Below are 6,676 nucleotides of genomic sequence, written 5' to 3' on the forward strand. Positions count from 1 at the left end.
CACGCCCCCTTCAGGCACAGGGACAGGAGCTCGACACATAGGACACAGCAATACAGCTTTTCTCGAGTCATGACTGCTTGTGCTGACGTCATTTGAAGAAAATGTGACGTCATCAGGTTCCTCTTTGCTGTCTGGAGTCTCTTGCGTTTTCTTTTCGTTGTCATCGGTGTTCGTCTCAGACTGTGCTTCTTCGCCTTCGGGTTGCCGGCCATCGTCTTCAGGGGGATTTCCCGGACTCGGAGTTGCTATGGTAACAGAAGCCTGCAAAGCGGTCAGACAGGGCAGGCAGAAGGTGTGAAAACACGGCAAGATTTTAGGTGTACGCCCTCGGTAAGGCTCCATACACAGACCACAGGTGTGACGAAAGTCTTCCTCCTTCCGTGTTGACGCTCCGCCCGTCGCCATTTTGGATTGTGCGCTTGAATCAAACTTCGCACCGAGAAAGACTGGAGACTGTGGCTACGTCTTGCTGGATTTCATTTTCACAGTCTGTATTCTGCAGACATTGCGATGTAGAGACATGTACTAATTCATTCAACTAGTGGTACCCGTGCTACGCACTTTGTGTGCTGCGCATGCGATGTCATTTTGTTGGTTATGTGCTTGTGAAAATGTTGTTTGCACCCCTCCCCCCCCCCCCCCCCCCCGCACATTATCCCGCATATAATGAATTATATTCTCTTGGTGAAAAATAAAATGTTAACCCTTACACCGGTGCAATTCTGTAACACATGTTACATAGCCACTGGTGAATTAACAGAGAGAAAAATAACAAAAAACAGTCATATAGGTTTTCGCATCAATGGGAGGTAATCGGAACTGACCAAAAAGACTGCGCGACCGCACGCGACTATACAAACAAACAAAATAAAATACAGCAGGTATGACGTTTGCATGAATCCATGATTACGTCTACATGAACAACAGTGATAAAAGTGCGCATCTCTTCCCAGCCGTGCAGCGCTTTGAAAGTTGGAAGCATTAAAATTTAAACGGGTAAAAAGCCATCGTGAAGATACGAAAAAAAGTATGACGTCTAAAATACTTAATGATTCAAACGCATAGTATAACATATGTAATTGACAACATTGTCAACAGAAAATATATACATGGTTCACACACACAATCGAGTGCACACATCCATCCATGCTTATTTAAAGTCATGTACACACACACATACATACATGGCATCAAGCAACACACAATTAAATGACACATATGGAATATGGAAAACGTATAATGGACATGAACATGGCAAGTAATTTACACCGTTACCTACTATAAAATTGATGATATATATATACCACTCACTTGCTATTCGCCTAAAAGCTTGCGGTGTGCTGTGACACATATAAGAAACCAGAAGAAAAAAGGACTTTACTTTGGCGAAAAGAGCATATGCTGCTTATTTTTGTACATAGCTGCTATAACTGTATTTTTTCCGAACACTTACATGTAAAAAACATAGAGATATATCTTACCATTTCACTAAGACAGCCAAAATAACGGTCAAATTAAGGGGAGATCATGATGACGTACATGTCTATGGTTGCACCGGGGGAAAATATTTAGTCGCTGGAACCTATAAGGTATAACACATGTTACATAGCCACTGGTGAATTAACAGAGAGAAAAATAACAAAAAACAGTCATATAGGTTTTCGCATCAATGGGAGGTAATCGGAACTGACCAAAAAGACTGCGCGACCGCACGCGACTATACAAACAAACAAAATAAAATACAGCAGGTATGACGTTTGCATGAATCCATGATTACGTCTACATGAACAACAGTGATAAAAGTGCGCATCTCTTCCCAGCCGTGCAGCGCTTTGAAAGTTGGAAGCATTAAAATTTAAACGGGTAAAAAGCCATCGTGAAGATACGAAAAAAAGTATGACGTCTAAAATACTTAATGATTCAAACGCATAGTATAACATATGTAATTGACAACAGAAAATATATACATGGTTCACACACACAATCGAGTGCACACATCCATCCATGCTTCCATGCTTAATTAAAGTCATGTACACAAACACACACATACATGGCATCAATTAAATGACACATATGGAATATGGAAAACGTATAACGGACATGAACATGGTAAGTAATTTACACCGTTATCTACTATAAAATTGATGATATATATATACCACTCACTTGCTATTCGCCTAAAAGCTTGCGGTGTGCTGTGACACATATAAGAAACCAGAAGAAAAAAGGACTTTACTTTGGCGAAAAGAGCATATGCTGCTTATTTTTGTACATAGCTGCTATAACTGTATTTTTTCCGAACACTTACATGTAAAAAACATAGAGATATATCTTACCATTTCACTAAGACAGCCAAAATAACGGTCAAATTAAGGGGAGATCATGATGACGTACATGTCTATGGTTGAACCGGGGGAAAATATTTAGTCGCTGGAACCTATAAGGTTATACGGCGACTTATCAGGTGATAATGTTTCGAACTTATCTTTTAAAAATTAAGTAAACAAATCTATGGAATATTTTGGAGTTCCATTAACAGATAAACAGATCTATCTATCTTCTTATTATTTTAGGTTCGTCTGGGGTAGAGAAATAAAACACACAGCTAGGTTCGTCTGAGGTGCGGTCGCGTAGTGTTTAATGTAGTGTTTAGAAGAAGAACCAATCACAGATCTCTTTCGCCGCGATGTCAAAGTTCAGGTCAAAGTTCACTGTTTTCTGCTCAAATTTGCGAGACAAACCTCTTCAAACTTTGTTCGTGGACAAAATTGGAAGTCGGGACCTAGCGGAATCGATTTCCTGGGTCACGTTGGCATAGCAACCGAAGGAGAAGGCACAAATCCGCGCGGTTTGGTGACAGGAATCGAAAAACCACCGAAAATCCTACCAGTATTATATAGTAGATGGAAGAAGCAAGTTGTACTGATCAAACCAAGGCCGGCACGGTGAGTGTGAATGCAGAGACACCGAGAAGTAAAACACACAACACACCAAGACATAAAACACTCCTCTGCTTGCATTCAGTTCCAATCATATAATAACCACGTCATGTCCCAAATAGACGCTAGTTCTGGGGACAGAAACACCAAGTTAGCATAGCACTAGCAGTGCATTCAGTCTGACACCCTTGTTGTATGAATCAAGAACATTTGATATAGGCTAACCTACTGTGTGTCAGTGTGTCGCTGCAGTGCGGTCTGCACAGCGAAGTGAGAGCAGCGACAAACATGTTACCGCTATTGATTTCGTTGCCAACTGCGGAGTGAAGCGCGTTTCTGCTTACGTCAGGAGGTAAAGAGAAAGTAGAATTTTTCAGAAACGAAACTTGCCTGATAAGTTGAGCTCTATGGCGTGGGTGTATGGCAGTCTGGACGACCTACAGCGCACGGCAACATTTGCGCGGAGAACCGGCGTTTCCATCCACAGGAGCTTGTATCAAATCGCCGGTCGATCATTATTTACAGTCCACTACTACGACATACTACTAGTACTATATCAGTGACTACAAGGAATATAACGCAGAGTGCTCCCCACTGCCGACTCGCTCCGTTTCAAGCTTTCTACATCACTTTCTGCACCCCCTTCCCGAACGCACGAAACTCACACACAAACAAAAATGATTAAGCTTTCACTTCATGCAACAAACTCGAAATAACCATTCACCAACTTCGAGAAGTTTGTCAAGAACGGGCTCGGTGTCCACACCACTCCATGAGAGGAACCTGGAGCCTCGACAAATCGAAAGTGCAACTCGCGCCGATGTTTTCCGCTTTTCGTACGCTCTCAAGGGTGTACAACATTCTAGCGGCCTGCAATTAGTCCACTACAACTGACGAGTTACACAGCAGCCCCCAAACACGTGAAATGATACACAAAACATTCTCTTTGAGCTTAATATTGAGACTCAGCCGTTTCCTTCGGACGAATACAGAAGGTCATTTCCGCTTTCGCATGCATGGGACGAAAAAAGAGTTTACTTTGGAAGCTAACGAGGAAGTAAATGAGGGTAAATGTACTACAGCCAGACCCAGTAGTAAACACGCTACTTCCACAGTTTCTCAGTGCAAAAAGGCAGGGCTTTTCTTCAGTTTTTCATGTCAAACTGAGCTGACGCTCCCAAAGAGAGAAAATAGAGGGAAAAGTCGTATCTTCTGCATGCATTTCGTGCAAATTTCCCTGAATACAAACCTGAGTTGCCAGCTTTGACTTTTGTTTGTTCTGAGTCATTGGCCACCACTCTTTCATTCAAGCTTATACGAGGGGGTTACTGTGTTTCTATGAAAATGTGCATGTGTGTGTGTGTGTGTGTGTGTGTGTGTGTGTGTGTGTGTGTGTGTGTGTGTGTGTGTGTGTGTGTGTGTGTGAGTGTTGAAGTGTAAGTTTCTGCTATTTTTTTTGTCATTGCTTTATCTGTGTGTGTGTGTGTGTGTGTGTGTGTGTGTGTGTATGTATTTGTGCGAGTGCCTGTCTGCCTGTGTGTGCGTGCGTGCGGGTATAATTGTGCGTCTGTTCCTTCATACGTTTGTTTGCGTGTTCGCGCGTGCCGTGTGTGTGTGTGTGTTTGTGTGTGTGTGTGTTTGTGTGTGTGTGTGTGTGTGTGTGTGTTTGTGTGTGTGTTTGTGTGTGTGCGTGTGTGTGTGTGTGTGTGTGTGTGTTTTCGATGTTATGTGTGTGTTCGACGGTGTGTGTGTGTTCGACGGGGTGTGTGTGTGTGTGTGTGTGTGTGTGTGTGTGTGTTCGACGTTATGTGTGTGTTCGACGGTGTGTGTGTGTGTGTATGTGTGTGTGTGTGTGTGTGTGTGTGTGTGTGTGTACCCACTCCCCACACTATGATGAGCTGACTATATTTGCGCCTTGATATTTTATTCATGTTCTTACGTTTTATGCTGTTTATTGTGATTCACCACACCCGAGTTTATCGTAATTGAGATAATAAAGTGTTCTATGTCTATGTATTATGTCTAATACACATGCACACACGCACGTAGGCTACAAAAATCCAATCTTGACTTTGAACTTTATATAAACATACATCCTCTTCACAATTAACGAGGACAAACGTAATTTACAAACACCTAAGTACAACAATTTTTCTGTTTTAAAAATTCGGACACACATTTTCTCAAATAATATGAAATTTGCTGAACTTATCTTCTTTTCACTACACCTTATATCTTGATTCCCAAAAAATGGAGTTCTGCCTTTTTAAATTTACCAGTAACACAAACATTCGCTCTGACCAAACTATTTTTGTCCAGCAGTTTTACCGATACACAATCATTAAAAAAAACACTACAAAAAGAGTTTTAAGTTAACCGACTTCGCTACCACATAAACAACCTTTTTTTATTGTCCCCAACATTCTGGTCAACGAAATCATTATTATAGACAGTCATTCTATTTAAGGACAATTATCACAGCTTTCGTTCAACCAGTTAAAAACAACAATTATAGTAAAAGCTACAGCGCGATCAACGTTTGCCCATTTACGAACTCGCGATGAGATTCGTTTCTTCTGGTCACCAAGCCTACCGTTTACAAACGCATGCGCACTAATTGGGATTCCCCCAATTTTCTCGACCTTGACCTCAGAACTCTCGAAGCCACTACTTCGGCGTTCAATTTAGCTCGTGCATACCGAGTAGCTGGCAACTTTGCTTTCGAAGTTCCCACTTCCAATGTCAAGGGCCTCTCGCTTCACATAATCATACGACGATATCGCATCTCAAGGGTCCTTACCCATCCAAAAGAAACCTCCAGCGCATACTACAATTGCAGGACATTCCGTTTTTAAAGGCAGCTCATTGGGAAATGATCTCAGACACAATATCGAAGACGTGAAATGCGTCAATCGAGCAACTGTCGTAACTTGGCTACAATGAGACGGTCTCCTACCTTGCACCATAGACACGGACTGTGACATTCTTGTTTAATTTAGGTGAAATGCTTAAAACAGAGTGACTCAAAAGCGACAGTTCGATCAGTTACTGACCGAAAAAAACGTGCTCGAGTCATTCGGCGAAGGTGGCGAGCTTTCAAACCAGCACGACTGAATAACTCAGAATGCCTTTTTTCATCATGCCTCTATTCTACACGAGTAACATAGTGCAGTGGTAACGGTTCCGGACTCTCGTTCATTCGCTCCGGGTTCAAGTTCCGCCGGGAGCTATATATTTTTTTTTATTAATCTTTTCCTTTTTAAGCCTCCGCAATTGCATTCCGACTGCAAAAACCGGGTTTTGCCTCAGTGTTAATTTTATTCATTTGCAAAAGAAACCTTCCTATGCTTTGAAAAAATCATATCATGTCTTGACTTTCAACTGTACGCGCGTGTGTATATGTGTGTCACTACGGTGAGTATGTGTGTGTGTGTGTGTGTGTGTGGGGGGGGGGGGGGGTGTGTGTGTGTGTGTGTGTGTGTGTGACGTGTCACTTGTGTCATCCTAGTTTCAGTGTGTGTATGAGTGTAGATTGAGAGAGAATGAGAGAAAGTGAGAGAGAGTGAGTGTGTGGTTATTTGTTTGTGACTCTGTGCGTGCGTGTATGGGTGCGTGTGTGTGTGTGTATGTGTGCGCGCGAGCGCGCGCGTGTGTGTGTGTGTGCAGTGTGTGGTGTATGTGTGTGTTTATGTGTGCCGTCAGTGTCACTTGTGTCATAGTGTCAGTATGTGCATGAG

The sequence above is a fragment of the Littorina saxatilis genome, linkage group LG11, assembly GCF_037325665.1.
Source record: "Littorina saxatilis isolate snail1 linkage group LG11, US_GU_Lsax_2.0, whole genome shotgun sequence".
NCBI classification, from domain to species: Eukaryota; Metazoa; Mollusca; class Gastropoda; order Littorinimorpha; family Littorinidae; genus Littorina; species Littorina saxatilis.